The sequence below is a fragment of the Hylobates moloch genome, unplaced genomic scaffold (genome assembly GCF_009828535.3).
Source record: "Hylobates moloch isolate HMO894 unplaced genomic scaffold, HMol_V3 SCAFFOLD_9, whole genome shotgun sequence".
In the NCBI taxonomy this organism is placed as follows: Eukaryota; Metazoa; Chordata; class Mammalia; order Primates; family Hylobatidae; genus Hylobates; species Hylobates moloch.
This window is the reverse complement of record NW_026652284.1, coordinates 3,035,649-3,054,535: the sequence shown is the minus strand read 5'-3', so window position 1 is coordinate 3,054,535 and position 18,887 is coordinate 3,035,649. Positions and strand designations below refer to the sequence as shown.

The following is an 18,887-nucleotide window of genomic DNA, read 5'->3' as shown; positions in this document are numbered from 1 at the left end:
GGCTTGCCCAAAGCTACTGAAGGCTGAGGAGCTGGGACTCCAGCCAAGCCCGGGTCCTCTGATGGCCTGGCCGCACCCGAATGCTCCCCTCTGCCCTGTGGGGAGGAGTCCGCAGCCCGTGAGGGGCTCTCAGGCTCCCTCATCTCACCCTGCCAACCCCTCTGGCCTCGTCTTCCATAGCTTCCCCCGAAAGCCACAGCCCCCGTCCCCCTGCCCTGTCCCAAGCATCCCCTCCCTGTCCCCTGTTCCTCTGTCCTCTCCCTGCCCCCCGTCCCCCTGTCCCCATAGGTTCCTTCCCTGTCCCCTTTCCCTTTGTCCCCTAGCTCCCCATCCTCTGTCCCCTCCCTGTCTCCATCCCTCTGTCCCCTCCCCATCTCCTGTTTCTCTGTCCCCTCCTTGTCCCTTGTCCCCATAGATCCCTGCCCTGTCCCCATGGGTCCCCTCCATGTCCCCTGTCCCTTTGACCTCTCCTTCTCCCATCCTCTGTCCCCTTCCTAGCTCCTGTTTCTGTGTCCCCTCCCTGTCCCCCATCCTCCTGTCCCCTCCTTGTCCCCCATCCTCTGTCCCTCCCCATCTCCTGTCCCTCTGTCCTCTCCCTATCTCTTGTCCCCGTGGGTCCCCTCCTTGTCCCCTGTCCCCAGTCCCCACATGCCTGGCTATGTGCTTTCTGTGTTCAGCCTTTGTCTACCACCTCTTCCCTGCCCTGCCCATCTCATCCCTATCCCTCCAGGCCAGGCCAGGACCCAGCCTCCTCCAGGAACCCCGTCTCGGGCTGACACCCCATCCCCCCCCCTCACCACCTGACAGGAGGTGGGAGCACAGACATTTCCTTGGCCATGGGCCCACAGGTAAGTCCTCGTCAGTTCTCTTACCCCTTCCACCTCTGCCCAGACCTGGGGCAGACAGGGCTCCACAACCACCTCTGATAAGCCAGGCCACTCCACCCCGACTGAGCCCACTCTGGAAGAGGCACTCCCCATGGGGACACCCACTCCCGCCTGCAGGGGCCCTGGCCACACGGCTGCTGTTACCCACCCACCCCTCGGTGGAGCTCTGAGACTGAGCCATCCGCACTCAGCCTGGGCAGGAGACACAGCCCCCTCTGCCCTGTCTGGCGCAGCCATCCCGGACACTGGCTCTTAAGGGGGATCACAGGAGGGGTGCAGGGTTTCCTCCTCCATTCAGGGAGGAGGGAAAAACCCCCAGGAACTCCACCGGCCCCGGGCCACCCCTAAAGCAAACATCTCAATGCACTTCTGATGCCGGTGGTTCCCGATCCACCAATGATTTTACCTGTTATTTCAGCAAATCAACGGATTCTGATCTGAAGTGGCAAAGAAACCTGGGGCCATTGTGGGAGGAGACCGTCTGAATCCCCTTGTGCCCTTTTCCCAGGGATTCAGGCAGAAGGTCCCAGGACCCAGAACCCAGAAGAGCCACCTCCTGGGCAGAGGGGTCGGGCTGTCAGCACACGAGAATGAAGCCAGGCAGGCTGGCCCTGTATGAGACAGCGGCTCTCCCAGGCAGCGGCCCGGCGGAATTCCCGCAGGGCGTCATCAGATCCCAGCCTCCTGGGGCCCTCTGTGCCAAGGGACCTCACTCTCCCCTCCAGCCACCCCAAGAAGACGGGCCACTCTCGCTTGGCAGGCTGGGGCCAAGGACAGGGGTCCCCCGGAGTGAGGGCCAGGAGGGTCTCCCTCTCAGGGGCGTGGCCCTCTGCCAGCATTGCTGGCCCCTCCCGACAGAGGCTAAGGACCATGTGGCCTCCCTCTGTGGGTGCGATGGGGCCAGGCCCTTCAGACAGGGTTGCCAGAATGGCTTCATCAGCAGGTCAGGGGCAGGGACGAAGGCCTGTCCGCAGGGCTTGGTGAGGAGGATGCGGCTGAGAGCCCCCTCACTGCCACAGATGGCAAGCCTGCTGCCCCATTCCCCCAGTCTGGGGAAGCCGAGCATGGGGATGAAAGACAAACACAGCCTCCCACGGTGGGGCAGTGTGCACCCTGTGAACTATGCAGATAGCTGGAGGTGCCTGAGCAAGCTGCCCTCTCTCTCCTGGGCCGTGGCCCACGGGAAGCGGGAGGGGAGGGGAGGCAGATGCTCAGGAGAGTCTGGGGGAATCCCTGAGCCTCACCCCAGAAGCTTGAGGCCATGACCAAACCAAAATGCCCGACCCCCCGTGGGTGGGGGTGCCCCCAGCCAGCTTCCCGGGTCAGTTCACACACAGCCAAGTGAAATGTAGAAACACCAAAGCACGGCTGATTCCCGGGGATTCCGGCCACCCCACAACGGCCCAGTGAGGCCACACACCTGTTACCAACCAGGAGACATGCACAGAGAGGCAAGGCCAGCCCTCCATGGGCACACAGCTGGTCAGGGTGGAGGTCGAACCCAGCAGCCTGGCTCTACCCTGGCCTGAGCTGGATATGAGCAAGGGAGGCACGGGCCCAGCTGTAGTCCCCTCCCCAGTCCGTGTTCCCACCGCACAGCCCTACCCCGCACCCTGCCTGGGAAGCCCCTCTCTGGAAAGGCCCTGCCTGCCATCTTTCTTCACCCTTTCTTTTTTTTTTTTTTTTGAGACGGAGTCTCGCTCTGTCACCCAGGCTGGAGTGCGGTGGCTCAATCTCGGCTAACTGCAAGCTCCGCCTCCCGGGTTCACGCCATTCTCCTGCCTCAGCCTCTCTGAGTAGCTGGGACTACAGGCGCCCGCCACCACGCCCGGCTAATTTTTTTTTTTTTTTTGTATTTTTAGTAGAGACGGGGTTTCACCGTGGTCTCGATCTCCTGACCTCGTGATCCGCCCGCCTCCGCCTCCCAAAGTGCTGGGATTACAAGCGTGAGCCACCGCGCCCGGCCTCTTCACCCTTTCTTCATCTTTCTTCACACTGAGGCCCAATCCACATCCAGACATCCAAGAGGCCCGCCCTGTCCTCTGCTGCCTGCCCAGGCCTTCTTGCTGTCATATATGTGTTTGGGTCATACCAAGACACATGATTCCTGCCCCACCGCTTCCTACCCTGAAGCCCAGCACTGCTGGGCACACACTCCAGTTCCCTCTCCTGCTCTGCCCACGCAGCCCACCTCTGCTGCTCTCCAGCTGTGTGACCTCAGACAGATGTCTTGCCCATTCTGAGCCTCTGTTTCCTTGTCTGTAAAATGGAGATAATTGTAGTGCCTCCTAGAAGCGCTAGGTGGAATGAAGTAACTCTACGCATATGAAAAGCAAAAGCACTCCTCTATCTGGGCACACCGTGGATGCCCCATAAACAGTATTCAGCTGCAATTGACGGATGGTTATTTAGTATCAGGTGGTGGCAGTGGAGAAAGAACCAATGAGGCCCGGGTCCCAAAGGCACCAGGCTGAGGGACAGAACTGCACACACGGGGGCAGAAAGGTGGGGTCTGCTGGCTGCCGGGTCCCTGGCTCCTTCAAGTGCCTCTCCATTGCACGGTTAGCACGCGTGTCTCACCCCTCTTTTACAGTGGCCTCCACGCCCTTTGCAGAGCACCAGCCTATCCCCGGTCTCTCAGGGAATGAGGTGCCTTTGAAACGGGTAGTGCCCAGTTGCAGCGGCAGCCGGTGCCAGCTCCATGCTCAGAGGCGTGCAACGTGGTAAACAGATAACCCTGGCCCACTGGAGGCAAGTCATGTATGTCTGCGAGGCCCTCAGAGGCTGGGTATGAGGAGGGTGGGTGGTGGAAGAGAAGTCCCCACCCCAGCCCCAGCTTGCTTAAGCCTTGGAGTGGGTGGTGCTCCTGGGGGTAAGCAGGTCAGGAGAGTTTGGAGGTGGGGGTCAGAGGCATGAGCGCCTGATGGGCTGAGCTTCCTCTAAGAAAGGGGTGGAAGGGGTGGGCAGGGACATGGCCCTTGCGGGGACGAGGCTGGTGGCAGGAGGGAACTGGGCTCTGTCAGGGAACTGGGGCTCTGAGCTTGGCGATGTTTCCTGCCAGGAGCCCACCTGTTAGAGGAAGGGCGACCCCAGCGGGGGCGGTGGGAACAGAGCTGTCACTGAGGGAGGTTCAGACCAGCACAGTGGGCACAGGAAGAAGACCCAGAGGACCGACTGCCGAGGACAGGGGGTGAGGGGTCCAGGGCTGGGACAGAGCAGAGCTTATGGCCAGAGTGGGTGTCTGAGTCGATACCTGTGTTCACAGGTGATGAGTACAGCGCTGCCCTCAGCAGGGCAGGTGATTGATGGGGCCGCAGCCGCCTTTGCTGGAGCGGCCACAGCCTCGCTCTGCTCAGACACATCCCTGTCCCCTGCCCCCTCCAATCCTCCTCTCCCACCCCCTTTCTACCCCAAGGGATCACACCGGGTGTCACTAGCCCTTGTGTGGCCAGCGCCCATGTTGGAAGTGCCTGTGCTGTCCTCCAGAATCTTCTTTCTTTCCCCAGACAAGCATTTTCCACTCCTCCAACCAAGCAAGGATGACCCTTTTCAAGCTGCTGTCCCCTCCTGGCCACCCTCCTCTGGACACCCCTCAACGGGGATGCCCCACTCTGAGACGTCCCCACTCTGCACATACCCCTCACCCCTGGCTTTGGGCTTTTCTCTAAAGGGTCTGGGACGCGCCCGCTGCACCTGTGGCCATGTCTCCCTGCTGACCAGTCCCCACCCTGCGGTCCGAGCAGACGTGCCCTTCCAGACAGCTGTCAATCCCCTGAACTTATCACGCGTCCCGCTGAGTCCTGCCCTGACCCAATGTGCAATCCCCCCTCCTGGCATGCTCCCTACCTGTTCTGGAGTCAGCCGCTCAGCCCTGTGACCTCCCCCGTGCGGCGATGACAGGGGTCCACCCGCCCCTCACTCCTTCCAGAGGCAGCCACTGCTATTCCTCAGCGTGGCTGTCTGCTGGCCCTCAGGGTTGCCTTTCTGATATTGCCGCCCAGCATTCCCTGAGCCCTCACCCTGTGCCAAATCTTCCATATTTTCAAGCTCATTCAATCCTCAGAGGAACCCAGGGGGAGGTCCCCAGGTGTTCCCAGAGGCCCCTAGAGGGCGAGCAGCCTGCCCAGGGCCGCACATCTCGGAAGCGCCAAGGCTGGCTTAGGCTGGGCTCCGGTGAGCTCCACCTTCCCGCCAGGCAGCCCGTCCTCCAGAGGCCCCGGCTCCTGCAGGGCAGACAACGACCCAGCCTTTGCCCCCGTCGTGAAGGGGGCTCCCGACGATGGCCAGGTCAGCCCAAGAGCTGCCTAGGCCCTGGGCAGGGCTGTGATTTTGTGGGACTCACAAACCAATGGAGGGGCACTGGCCATGGTGGAGCTCGGCCAAGGGGCAGCCTGGGCAGCCAGTAGGTCAGGGAGAGGCAGGAACAGCAACTGGAGCTGGACAGGGTACAGGACCACCAAGGTCACAGTGGCTCCTAGGCTCCATGCTACTCCAGGTCTGAGGGGGCTGCTTCCCGTCACGCTCCCGGCTCCCACACCCCACGCCTCTCCAGGGACAGGCCCACCCCTGGCCATCCCTGAGGCAGTTCCAGCTGGAGCCCTGGAACCCTGGAACCTGGATAGGTGCCAGCCGACCTGTGCTCCCAGCCCAGCCCTGAGGGAGGCTGTGCAGCCAGACCCCACTCTGACCAGCATGGCACCCACGAGGGACGGCTCTCAGGAAGCCTCACTCCTCAGGGCCCGTGCACCCCCATTTAAGAGACACTGGTCTCCCTCGGACCTGCCAGGCCTCCTCTCTCCCAGTACCCACCGCATGGAGAGACATTCGCCTGCTGACTCTTTGCGGGCCAGACCACCAAGCCCTGCCTGCTCTCTGCGCTGCAGCCCCAGCACCTGCCTGGCACACAGTAGGTGCTCCGTGAAGAGGCGATGACAGAATCAATGATTCGGTTTGAGCTAGCGGGGCCCAGCAGGTCAGGTCAGGACAGGACCAGAGTGACTGCTGGAGAAGCACCATTTGGGGTTAAATTGCTCGACTTCCTCCTCATTTCTCCTCACTTTTTCTTTTTCTTTTTCTTTTTTTTTTTTTTGAGATAGAGTCTCGCTCTGTCGCCCAGGCTGGAGTGCAGTGGTATGATCTCAGCTCACTGCAACCTCCGCCTTCCGGGTTCAAATGATTCTCCTGACTCAGCCTCCCCAGGAGCTGGGATTACAGCTGTGTGCACCACCACGCCCAGCTAATTTTTGTATTTTTAGTAGAGACAGGGTTTCACCACGTTGGCCAGGTTGCTCTAGAACTCCTGACCTCAGGTGATCCGCCGGCCTTGGCCTCCCAGAGTGCTAGGATTATAGATGTGAGCCACCGCGCCTGGCCTCAGGTGAGCCGCCCGCCTCGGCCTCCCAGAGTGCTGGGATTACAGATGTGAGCCACCTCGCCTGGCCTTCTTCCCCACTTCTAAGGGGCTCCTGTACATCCCCACCTGGGCATGGGCTCTTGGGCAAGTTCAGACTGCGGGACCCCAGGGAGATGACACCCACATTCCAGAAGCCTGTGCCCACGTGGTCCCCCCGGCCCCACCATCATCTCTGCCTTAGGGATGAGCAGAGAGATCCTCAGAGCGGTGTGAAACGCACCCAGGGCGACACAGCAAGCCAGGAAGAGCCCACGGTCTTGCCCCCCCGGGGCCACATGCCCATCCAGGAGGCCAGGCTGGAGCCTTTGCTAAGAGCCAAGGGAACAGGATCCAGAGGGCCTGGCCCCTCAGACATTTCCCCAAGGCTTCGGGGAGGAGCCGGTCACTCAGTTTCCCTACCCACCCTCTCACCTCTAGCAACACACTTGCACATACATGCACATGCACACACCTATTCACATATGCGCACACGTGTCCGCAGGCACTGCCACGTACACACTCTGCCCTCCTCACAGCAAATCCCCGCAAGCCCCTCCCCTGTCCCCCAGTTTGATGGGTCCCTGAGGATTCCCCAGCCTGGAAGTCCAGCCCTGGAAGCAGGACCCAGGCAGAAGGAACAGGACATGCCCAGCCCCTTCCTGCCGTCCAGGTCGGGATCAGGCTTGGGAGTAGCTGCCTGAGTGCCGGGGAGGCCAGGGCATGGCTTGCTGTTGCTGGGAGAGGCTCTAGGGCCACAAGAGAGTGAGGGGGCTGGGGAGAACTGGGAGGTTCTGGATCAGCTGTGTGAGGCTGAGGATGGCGGCCCCCAGCCGGGAAGCCTCTGGACGTGCCAGGCTGGGGCAGTCACTCTGCGCCTCCTTGGCAGGAAGTGGAAAGAGCTCCTGGTGGGTCCAAGGGGTGGAGGTAGCAGTACCAGAACCACTTCTGCCCCCGATCTTAGGGTCACACGAGGAGCCCTGACGTGCTACTTGGGGCAGATGGCTCCCCAGAGCTGTGGCTTGTCCCATCAGGACAACTGCGGGCAAGGTCTCCCCACCCTGGCCTGAACAGTAGTGCGTTTCCCAGCTGCCTCCTGGGAGGCAGTAGAGGGGCTCTCTGCACCCCAGGGTAGGCCCCTAGAGCCACTGCACCCACGGCGGCAAGGAGACTCCCCCCGACTCAGGCCGAGAGGAGGGCGAGCCAAGCCAAAGCCTACCTTGGCTAAGCCTGGGCCCCGGAGGGTCGGTGGGGCCAGGTGGAAGTGGCCCTCGGCTGGCTCCTGGCTCCTGCAGGCGGGTGGTGGCAGCAGCGTCCCCGTCACCTAGGTGATGACATTGGAGCTGCGAAACTAGGCGGCAGGCAGCGTGGCTGGCCTGGAGCTGCAGGGCAGCTGGGGGCGGAGCATGGCCTGGAGCCCCGGGGCTGGAGATGGGCCTGGAGCCAGCACCTGCCGCCCAGCACCTGCCGCCCGCCACCTGGCATGCACGCGCCACCCTGCGCCCCTGCTCCCCCCGACCCTCCTCAAGGCGACCGACAGGGCCAAGCTCAGGGCAGCCAGGACAGGGCTGTCACCACCCAGCTTTGCACTCGTTTCACTCCTCACTTCCAAGCACACTCAAAACTAAAGGGAACGGCCCAGGAACTCACCCGCCCGTCCCCAGCTCTCGTCACTCTGACCTCTGGCTTTTTGTTTCCTGGGGCATTTCACAGCAAATTCCACCTATGAGACCATCTCATCTGTAATACGCCAGTACATGCTTCCAGCAGGTAAGAACTTCTCTTTTAAAATATTAGGTCAAACCATGAAATTGCTGATAATTAACCGTTTTGGTCCTACCAACAACACACACACACACACACACACACACACACACACACACACACGCAGCAAGTTCAGATAATTCAACATTATATGCAGCCATAATATCAAATTCTGAATCTTAATCTTTAATGCTGGTCAGAGGATTTTGAGGAGCCCCGCCCCAATTTTGGAGAGGGGAGTGTGTGCCGCTGCCACTGTGCCACCTTCCTCCCCCACAACTGCAGCAGCACGGAGTGGACAGGACGAAAGGGACTTGGCCGACACAATGAAGGTAAGGATCTCAAGATGGAGAGACGATTCGGGTATTCCAAATGGCCCGATGTAACCACTGTGTCTGTATAAGAGGGAGGAGAAAGGGCAGGGAGGAGAGAAAGTGCCACCTTGCTGGCTTCGAAGACGGAGGAAGGCGCCAAAAGGCGAGGGATGCAGATGGCCTCTAAGCCTAGAGAAGGCAAGGAAACAGGCTCTCCCCAGGGCCTCCAGAGGGAGCGCTGGCAGCTGCACCACACCTTGATCTCAGCCCAGCGAGCCTGACCTCAGGCATCTAAGCTTCAGAACCAAGAGAAGATAAATCTTGATCGCTATAAGCCACTAAGTGTGTGTCACTGGTCACAGCAGCCATAGGAGACTAACCAAATGCCACAAAACTCCAGCTTGGGAAACCTCTCTTGCAAGGATGTCCCCGTTGCCTGGGGGCCCTGGAACAGGCCTAGCACTAAATTCTGCCTGAGCAGAAACCCAGCAGGTGCAGGAGGCTTTGCCCAGTAATATGCGCGGCTCACACCACCCCGCCCAGGGCCCAAGGGGCTGGTGTGTCTTGTCGGCATAGTCCCGAGGGATGCCTGGTGCTTTTCTCCACTCCCTGGGCAGGCAGGGGAGGGCCCATATCTGTGCCCCACACACGGCAGGAACACAGCAGGCTGCGCACTTGGGAAAGTGGCTCTCAGATCAGGGGCTGTTCCAGGTGAAGTGGCAGCGTGGCAGCTGAGGCTCCCCGACTCCCACTGCCCCGGGGGACACAAGCTGAATGCAGGCACATTGCTGGGGAGCGGTGTGTTTGTGTGCAGTGTGCGTGTGTGTTCGTGAGATATGGTGCAACGGGGGATGTGTGAGTCATGGAAAGCAAGTGCATTTCTGCCTACGCGCTGCACGGATGTGTGTCTACGCGCTGCATGGATGTGTGTGACAGCTACTCATGGCTGTTGGCTCCAGGAGGGGAGATGGCTCCTCACTACAGCCAGGTGACTCTTTGCAAAGTGTATCCATGGTTCATGCTCAAGCACACCAATCTGGGTTCCTTGGCTGCAGTGACCTCCTGGCACGCACCCTTCCTCCCCGACCCCTAGTTCATAGGAAAGTGAGGGGAGAGGAAAGACCTGAACCCAGGGAGGCTGGTGCCTGGCTCCTCTCAATATCCTGTTGGAGACAAAAGGTGGGTGGGTGACAGGAGGAGCGATAGCAGCTGGACCCTGGCCATAGTCTGTTCCCTGGTCTGAAGAGCAACTAGCACAGAGTGACAGTGGCCACGAGCCCTGGGGGACACTCAAGGGGGAGTTCAAGGAGAATTTTTGCAGACCTGTGCACCGTAACACAAGGGTAGAAAAGCTATTCCCGAACTCTCCTGCCCTATTTTAAGCTGGGTGGTCCAGATGTGAATTATAGGACAAGCCCTTGTTTATTTCGGTTTTTTTTCCTTTTCTTTTCTTTTTTACTTTTTTTCTTTTCTTTTCTTTTTTTTTTTTTTTGAGACAGAATCTCTCTCTGTTGCCCAGGCTGGAGTGCAGTGGCTCGATCTTGGCTCACTGCAACCTCTGCCTCCTGGGTTCAAGCGATTCTCTTGCCTCAGCCTCCCAAATAGCTGGGACTACAGGCACGTGCCACCACGTCTGGCTAATTTTTTGTATTTTTAGTAGAGACGGGGTTTCACTGTGTTAGCCAGGATGGTTTCAATCTTCTGACCTCATGATCCACCCGCCTCTGCCTCCCAAAGTGCTGGGATTACAAGCGTGAGCCACCGCGCCCGGCCACCCTTGTTTATTCCTATCAGGCAAGAGCTGGAGAGGGGACCGTGCAGATGTGCGCACTGTCTGTTTTCTGCAACTGCCGTAACCAATGACCACACAATGAGCAGCCTAGAACGAGACAAATTTACTCTCTTACAGCTCTGTAGGTCAAAGTCCGAGATGGGTCCCAGGGAGCTAAAACCAAACTGTGGGCAGGGCTGGCTGCTTCTGGAGACTCCGGGAGAATACATTTCCCCCTCTTCCTGTCTTTGGGGGGCCCTGCAAGAATCCCTACTTCCCTGTCTTCTCTCGGTTCTGGAGGCCCTGGGACAATCCCTACCTCCCCGTCCTCTCCGGCTTCGGGAGGCATATTCCTTGGCATGTGATCCTTTCCTCCATCTCTGAAATGCATCCCTCCAACCTCTGCCACCATCATCAGCTCCTTCTCTCACCCCTCCTGTGGGGCCCCCTGATGACACTGGACCCACCTGGATCCTGCCAGATGGCCTCCCCATCTCAAAATAGCTGAATCACGGTCCCCTTTGCTGTGGGAAATAACATAGACACGGGTTCTGGGGATTGGGACGTGAAGACCTTTGGGGAGCTACTTTTTTTTGCCAGCCATAAATGTCCCTCATTGAAAAACATGTTTTCTGAGCCCTCTGTTTGGGGGTCAGTCTGAAAGCTGCCCTGGGAGAGACACCCGCATGGCACTGAGTTGCATCTGCTCAGATAGAGCACCATCCCCACCGCCAGTGCTTACTTCCGAGCTGAAGGGCTTCCGGGACGGTCTCTTCCTGCCCTGTGAGACACACAGGACAGGCCTCTCTGAGGTCAAAGGGCACCCTAGCCTGCAGCCAAGGCCAGGGAGATGGGCAGGAGGTGGTGGGGAGGGAGCCAGCAGAAGGGCCATTAAAAGCCCCCCACCCACGCACCCACCTTCACTGTCAGACCCCTTCCTTTCTCCCCACAGCTCTTTGGTATTTGCCAGCAGGCCCCTCTGTGTGCATCAATGAGTTTCTGATGCCGCAGAAGTGAAACTGTCAATATATGACCCATAAGTCACTCCCCACCCAACACACAGCTCACTCTGCACCAGGCACCATTTTAAGATTTACATTCATTAGTGTGGGAGACATAGCAAGACCCTGTCTCTAAAAGCAAGAAACAACAAAAAATAAATTAACTGGATGTGGTGGTGTGCGCCTATGGTCGCAGCTACTCAGGACACAGGCAAGAGGATGGCCTGAGCCCAGCAGTTGGAGGCTGTGGTCAGCTGTGACTGCACACCAGCCTAGGCTGCAGAGTGAGATTCTGTCTCTCTCTCTCTCTCTTTTTTTTTTTTTTTTTTGAGACAGAGTTTTGCTCTTGTTGCCCGGGTTGTAGTACAATGGTGTGATCTCGGCTCACCACAAACTCCGCCTCCTGGCTTCAAAAGCGATTCTCCTGCCTCAGCCTCCCAAGTAGCTGGAATTACAGGCATCTGCCACCACACCCAGCTAATTTTTGTATTTTTGGTAGAGATGGGGTTTCACTGTATGTTGGCCAGGTTGGTCTCGAACTCCTAACCTGGTGATCCACCTGCCTTGGCCTCCCAAAGTGCTGGGATTACAGGTGTGAGCCACCTTGCCCAGTGATTCTGTCTCTTAAAAAAAAAAAAAAAAAAGGCTGGGCACAGTGGTTCATGCCTGTAATCCCAGCCACTCAGGAGGCTGAGGCAGGAGAATCGCTTGAACCTGGGAGGTGGAGGTTTCAGTGAGCCAAGATCACGCCACTGCACTCCAGCCTGGGTGACAGAGAGAGACTCTGTCTGAAAAAAAAAAAAAAAAAAAGAAAAGAGAGACAAACCAAAGGACCTACGGGTCAGAGAGTTATGAAACTTCAAAATACGAATGATTTACATGCACCCCACTCATATCAAGTCCTTCCGGTTTTAGAGTTCTGTTTTGCATAAATTACTAACCGTACACTTCATCGTCAAGAATAGACTCTTTCTGTTATTCTAATACTTTCAAAGACCAAATTGACCAGCTGAACATTAGACAATGAATTCTTGGAGTTATACTGGCCTCAATCTTACAACGGTGTATTTTGCTATTTTTATCAGAATTCATCTTTTTCATATTAATCCAATTAGCATCCTGTTTACCAATACCTCGTTTTTTAATTTGCAGCTTCCTTCTAAAAGCTTGGGGGACTTTCACAACTCGATCTGTCCTCCCTCATTACTGCCAAATAATTAGTCAAGGAGCCGTCCCTGATCAAAAATTAAGAACCCAGAAGCAAGTTGGAGCACGCCTCGCTCCAGAAAAAAACATGACAGGAGACTCTTGTAATTATGAGGGGACTGCTTGGTAGTCATGATGGCAGCCGGCAAAGACTGTGATAACAGGAAGGAGAGACCTGCACTGAATCGTGAGCGTGGCCGATCACAGCTCATTAACTAGCTTGGAGTTTGCATCTCCTGTTTAACTGACAATGACCGCAGAGTCTTTCTTCTGTAATTTGGGGGCTGACTCCACCCTGCATTGTGTATGGTGCGAATTGCGAGGACCACAAAGAGAGGATGGTGAGTTGCCTTGCCCACTGAATCGTGCACCTTATCTGGGTCATTGGATTCACAGGAATCACCTGCCTCTAAAGAGGGAGCACATCTTCCCTTTGTAGCCTGACCGCATCTGGCAAGGGTGGCTGGGTTTTCTGCAGAAGAGAGACCCCTCTCTGTGGCCCAGCCGAGGCCTCTCACAGACTCTACAACCCCTGCCCCCCAACCATCTCACAGTCAGGAAGGACCCACACTGGAGCAAGGCTGCTCCCCTGTCCCCCCACAACCACCAGGCCCCGGTCCGGCGGCTGGGCACCACCCAGGTGGACCCGGAGGCCAGGAGGCTGTGGAAGAGAAAGCTGCGGGTCTGGCTCACGTTTTCCGGCTGGTGGAGAAAATGGAGCCAGGAAGTCATTGCTAAGATCACAGGAACTGGTGCAGTACGGGCAAGCGGGAGCTTCCCTGCCCTCTCCAAAGGACCCAGTGAAACACAGCACCTCTCCTGCAGGAGGGGCAGCCTGCCCCCTCAGCCCAGCCTTCCCCAGGTGCCACCCCCAACCCTGCCTGACACCTCAGAGCAGCAGGTGAGCGATTAGAGCCCCCACTCCTCCTCACAGGCACCCTGAACCACGGGAGGCCTGCCAGCTGGTACGGGGCAGGGAAACAGGTGGGTCCTTCCTATCCAGTGCAGCGCCCCTGGCAGGGGGACACACCCTGGGCTGGGTGGGACCCCTGCCGGCTCAGTCCCCGCATCTGGGCTGGTAGGAGGGTAGGAGTCGTGATGCCCAGGGGCCCGTGCCCAGGCTGGCAGGGCAGAGAGGCTGCACCAGCCTCACCTGGGCACCTCAAGTCTGCCAGTGCCACCCTTGGGAGTTCTCAGGTGTGGTCCCATAGGCAGCTCAGATCGAGCTCACAGTGGGGATACGGCAGCGGCCTCCCCAGAGAAGCTGTGGCATGGAGGCAGGTGGGCCGGCCACGACCCCCAGGGTACTGATTGGGCTCAAGACATACCACTACCCCCAAACCTGGCATGGTGGCATCTGAGAAGCCAGGGAAAGCAGGTACGCTCTCTCCTGCTCCCTGTCACCCCGAGGCAGGCCATGAAAGAGTTCTCTGGCCTTCCTTTGAATTAGGTCACAGACCCTCGCGTGCCCTAGACCCAGAGGAAAGGAAGACTAGAGCCTTCAGGCCTGGTCCCAGCCTCCGGTCAGGACGCCTGTATCCTTTCTTTTTTTTTTTTTTTGAGATGGAGTCTCACACTGTCGCCCAGGCTGGAGTGCAGTGGCACGATCTTGGCTCACTGCACGCTCCACCTCCTGGGTTCACGCCATTCTCCTGCCTCAGCCTCCGGAGTAGCTGGGACTACAGGCGCCCGCCACCACGCCCGGCTAATTTTTTGTATTTTTTAGTAGAGACGGGGTTTCACTGTGTGAGTCAGGATGGTCTTGATCTCCTGACCTCGTGATCCGCCCGACTCGGCCTCCCAAAGTGCTGGAATTACAGGTGTGAGCCACCGCGCCTGGCCGCCTGTATCCTTTCATCATGCTCTGTGCTGTCCACGCCCCACAAACCCAGGAGGAAAATATGCAGAGTTCCCTGGTTCAATGGGTGTTCCGTTCTCAAGGCTCCTGTGTCACATGGAACTTCTCGTAAATAAGCCTGCACGGCCCTCTTGTTAATCTGTCTTTCATTACAGGTACGGCAGCCACCAGGCTCCTGATAGGCAGAGGGTCCTCTTGTTAACCTGTCTTTGTAGGGGCCGCAGCCTCCAGCCCCGTGAAGAGGAGAGGCCCCTTCTCCCCTCAGGCGTGGGTGGCCCGGCCTGCAGCTGATCTTGGTCACATGAATTGATCTCCCAGGCTTCAGCCTCCCCATCTGTGAACGGGACAATGATCACTGTTTCCAGATAATGGTCAGCAAAGCCCTCATCTGTACGATGCCACTGCAGTGAGGAAAGCGCCGCCCTCAGATTACCCATGCCAGTGCCCAAAGGGCAACACACGGGCCCAGAGACGAGTTTCTCTTATAAAAAATAATTTCGTTTTTCTCTGAGAGCACTCGGAGCTGCTGGAAGAGGCAGCCCCATGCTGTCCTCATACCGGGGACCCCTCCCTGCGCTCCCCAGCCAGGTCTGTCCTGGGGCCTGGCAGGCAGCTGATTCCATCTCCAAGGCCCATAGAGGCCCCTCTAGGCCTCCTTGCAACGTCCCCTCCACAGCTCTGACACCTGCGTTGGGGCTCAGGACACGCCACCCCACCCCAAAACATGGCTTGAGGGGGCAGAATGTGCCACCGCAAACATGCCTTGGGTATATCAATTATTTTGAGTAACTGCAGACACAGGAGCGGCTCTGCCCAGCTGCATGTCTGGGAGAGAAATGAAAGGCATTTCCATTTCTAAAGGTCTCTGTGCCGGGAGGAGAGCGGCTCCAGGCAACTCTGATCACCTGAGAGATGCATGTCCGCATGACGAAACCACCTTCATTCACCAGGCCACTCCCCTGCTATAGCTGGTTCAGCCTGCAGCAGCCCCACGACCCCGTATCTTCCTGCAGCTGAGGATGACATAGACGCCTCCGCCATCTGGCCCCTTCCCCCAGTTTCATCTTCGTGTGGGACTCCCATTTGTGGACATATCATTAAAATGGGTTTTCTCCTGTTAATCTGTCTGATGTCACTTTTCCTCCCTGCAGCTTGGTGACATGAAAGGACCTCCGTGGCTGGCCTTACTCCCTGTGGATGCCACAGCTGCAGGATCCTGGGGCCCCAACAGAAGCCGGTGAAGGAAGAATTCCTGCTCCAGCAGGTGCCTGGTCTCCACCTTCAGGGGCTGCTCAAGGAGAGCGGTAATTTGGGGCAGCAGGAAGAAACATGGGTGTGAACTAGTTCTTTTTTTTTGAGACAGGGTCTCACTCCATCACCCAGGCTAGAGTGCAGTGGCACCATCATAGTTCATTGCAGCCTCAACTCCTGGGCTTCACGGGATCCTCCCACCTCAGCCTCCCAAGTAGCTGGGAGACAGGCGGGCACCACCACACCCAGCTAATTAAAAAAATAAAAAATATATATAGTGTGTGTATATATATAATACATATATAGTATATATAATACATATATAGTATCTATATAGTGTGTGTATATATAATACATATTTTTTATATATATATATACACAAAATACATGTGTGTGTATATACACTTTGTTGCTCAGGCTGGAGTATAGTGGTGCGATCTCAGCTCACTGTGGCGTGAATCTCCCTGGGCTCAAGGGATCCTCCTATCTCAGCTTCCTGAGTAGCTGAGACTGCAGGCATGTGCCACCATGCCTGGCTAAGTTTTGTATTTTTTGTAGAGATGGGTTTTGCCAAGTTGCCCCGGCTGGTCTCGAACTCCTGGGCTCAAGCGATCTGCTCGTGTGGGCCTCTCAAAGTGCTGGAATTACAGGTGTGACCCACCGCGCCCGGCCAGATCTAAGAGTATTTTAAACTATCTAACTTTCTGCATTTCTCTTTGAATATTTCATTGTTACTTTGATTAAATGAGAATTAAGTATTATTTCATAATGATCTGGGATTCCATTTAATCAAGTGCTTTAAAGCTTTTGACATTTTGACAACTTTCCAAAATCACACACTCTAAATTAAGTCTTTCTGACCCTGAATTAATGTTTGGGATTTCCCAGATTGGCCCCTGGAATATCTCAAAAGGATTTATTTTCTCTCTTTATAAAAAGATAGATTATTTTGCCAACGTTAAAGGGAACTCTTTTTAAATAAAATAAAAAGATATTAAATAAATTGGGCTTATTTGATCAACTAAATTTGCATGGAAGCACTGTAAAATATGAAGTGATGATTAACCTTCTCTGGGTGTGTTATATTTGCATGGATATATATTAATATAAGAGTTCCAGAAATTACATGAAATTCTTAGAAATCTGATACATTCTATATTAGTTGTAATTCTAGTTGTTATCTGAAAGTATATGCCACAGGAATAACCAAACTTCCTCATCAGTTACATTGTAATGATCTCATCACATCTTTCGCCAAGGCTATTTTAAGCCTTTCTGTCATACACAGTTAACTGTTTGGCTCTGATGCTTTCCCGAAAGCTTTTGCAAGCAACTATAATCCTAAAATGTTGTGTCTTCAAGAAGATTTCATGGAGAAGACTTTGACCAGTACAGGTTTCTGATACATTAAGATCACACCGCTGGATGGCAAGAGTTTCCAGGACGTAAATGAAGGAACTATTTATAACTTACAGCATTCTGGTACATTATACTTTTGTAAGCAAAATTGAAATGATGACTTTTCTCCCTACCTGATCTCTCCGGAATTTGGAAACTATTAGCATTTTTATTTTTATAGCCATAGAGTTATTTGCTTAAGTTCAAGATGAATCTGCTGCCTTGTAATAGGAAACAATTGGAAATATTGGTTAGCTTACCAAGTGTTTGACTGGAATACCATACTTGAGAGTGATGTGCACAAAATCAGGTGTGAGTAGCTTCAAGGAACTAAGGTTGACTTTATGGAGCCAATGAAACCCCTTGGAGGAAAACGAAATTGCCCTTGTACCTGGATTAAAGGGCTTCTACGGCCCCACAGGTTGAGGAAAGACTGTTATTTTTTGCAGTAATTCTCAAGAATATGTCGGGAATCTTGGGAACGAGGAATCCTCCCAAATCTCTAGGTATTGCAGGTGAAGTCTGATATCAAGTCCTTGGCTTGACTTCTTAGCCTCAGGAGGCTTTTGAAAGCCTAACCTGAGATTTCTTATTAAAAGTTCCAGCAAAGCTGACCTAAAGAAAGCCTAGCTGGCCACTTACTATTCTTGCTGCACTTGTGCAAATAATCACGCCAACTTTAATGAGGGTAGACTTATTTTACAAACAAATTAATCTTACTAGGCTGGGCACAGTGGCTCACGTCTGTAATCCTAGCACTTTGGGAGGCCGAGGTGGGGGATCCCGTGAGGTCAGGAGTTCAAGACCAGCCTGGCCAACATGGCAAACCCTGTCTCTACTAAAAAAAAATAATAATAATACAAAAATTAGTTGGACATGGTGGTGCATGCCTGTAACCCCAGGAGGCTGAGGCAGGAGAATCACTTGAACCCGGGAGGCAGAGGTTGCAGTGAGTCGAGATTGTGCCACTACACTCTAGCCTTGAGCGACAGAGTGAAACTCCATCTCAAAAAGAATAATAATGCCGGGCGCGGTGGCTCACGCTTGTAATCCCAGCACTTTGGGAGGCCGAGGCGGGCGGATCACAAGGTCAGGAGATCGAGACCATGGTGAAAGCCCGTCTCTACTAAAAATACAAAAAATTAGCTGGGCGTGGTGGCGGGCGCCTGTAGTCCCAGCTACTCGGAGAGGCTGAGGCAGGAGAATGGCGTGAACCCGGGAGGCGGAGCTTGCAGTGAGCCGAGATTGCGCCACTGCACTCCAGCCTGGGCGACAGAGCAATACTCCGTCTCAAAAAAAAAAAAATAATAATAATAATAATAATCTTACTGAGATTATTTTTAGTAGAAAGAGGGGTAATGTAGAGAGAACATATATTTCAGTAGAAAGCCATATTGTGCGCCCCATATTAGATTCTTGTTCTGTTTAACGTCTTTGGAGTTTTGTTATCTATTGATGTCTATAAACTGGACTGGTTCCTGATGTTTCTAGTTTCCTCCAGTATCTGGCTGCAACTCTCCAAACTAACACTTTCAATTTTATCCCACCGTTCTGATTGGAATCACGAAGAACAAAACTACCCTTTGCCCAGAAATCCTGCAAACTGAAGCTGGACGACTTGAAATACTCATCAGCGAGATTATCACGAAGCCCAGGGGCGAAGGACCTTCACGCCTGTTGCTGCGCAGGCAGCCCAGACATCACCAGACACCAAACCGCAGAAGACGCTCGGAGCCCAACATCTACAAACCTGCCCCGCCACGGCCCCCATGCTCAGAAACTGGTTTTTAATCAGCTCCAATGATTAGCTTTTTTTTTCTTTTGTTTCCATAGAAATGCCTCTTCAAAGCATTATGGGACAACACACCAACCCAGTTTCTGTACCGTAGAGCTTCTTGGGGAAGTTTCAGACTAGGAAACAATGGGGCTCAGGACACATCACTCCAAAATATGACTGTAGGAGACCAGAATATACCACCGCTAAATATGACTGTAGGAGACCAGAATACGTCACCCCTAAATATGACTGTAGGAGACCAGAATACGTC

General features: G+C 55.1%; 1 protein-coding gene across 2 annotated transcripts in view; it reads right to left on the bottom strand.

Annotated features, from left to right (window-relative positions):
- Nucleotides 1–18,887, bottom strand: part of TP73 (tumor protein p73) — an 85,767-nt gene that overhangs the window by 58,826 nt on the left and 8,054 nt on the right. The window contains exon 1 of one of the 2 annotated variants that reach the window (XM_058443780.1): nt 7,496–7,535. The exons of the other annotated variant lie outside the window; for it this stretch is intronic. The gene's annotated coding sequence lies outside the window, so the exon portion shown is untranslated. Of the gene's footprint in view, nt 1–7,495; nt 7,536–18,887 lie in introns of those variants that run through there. 2 annotated transcript variants of the gene reach the window in all.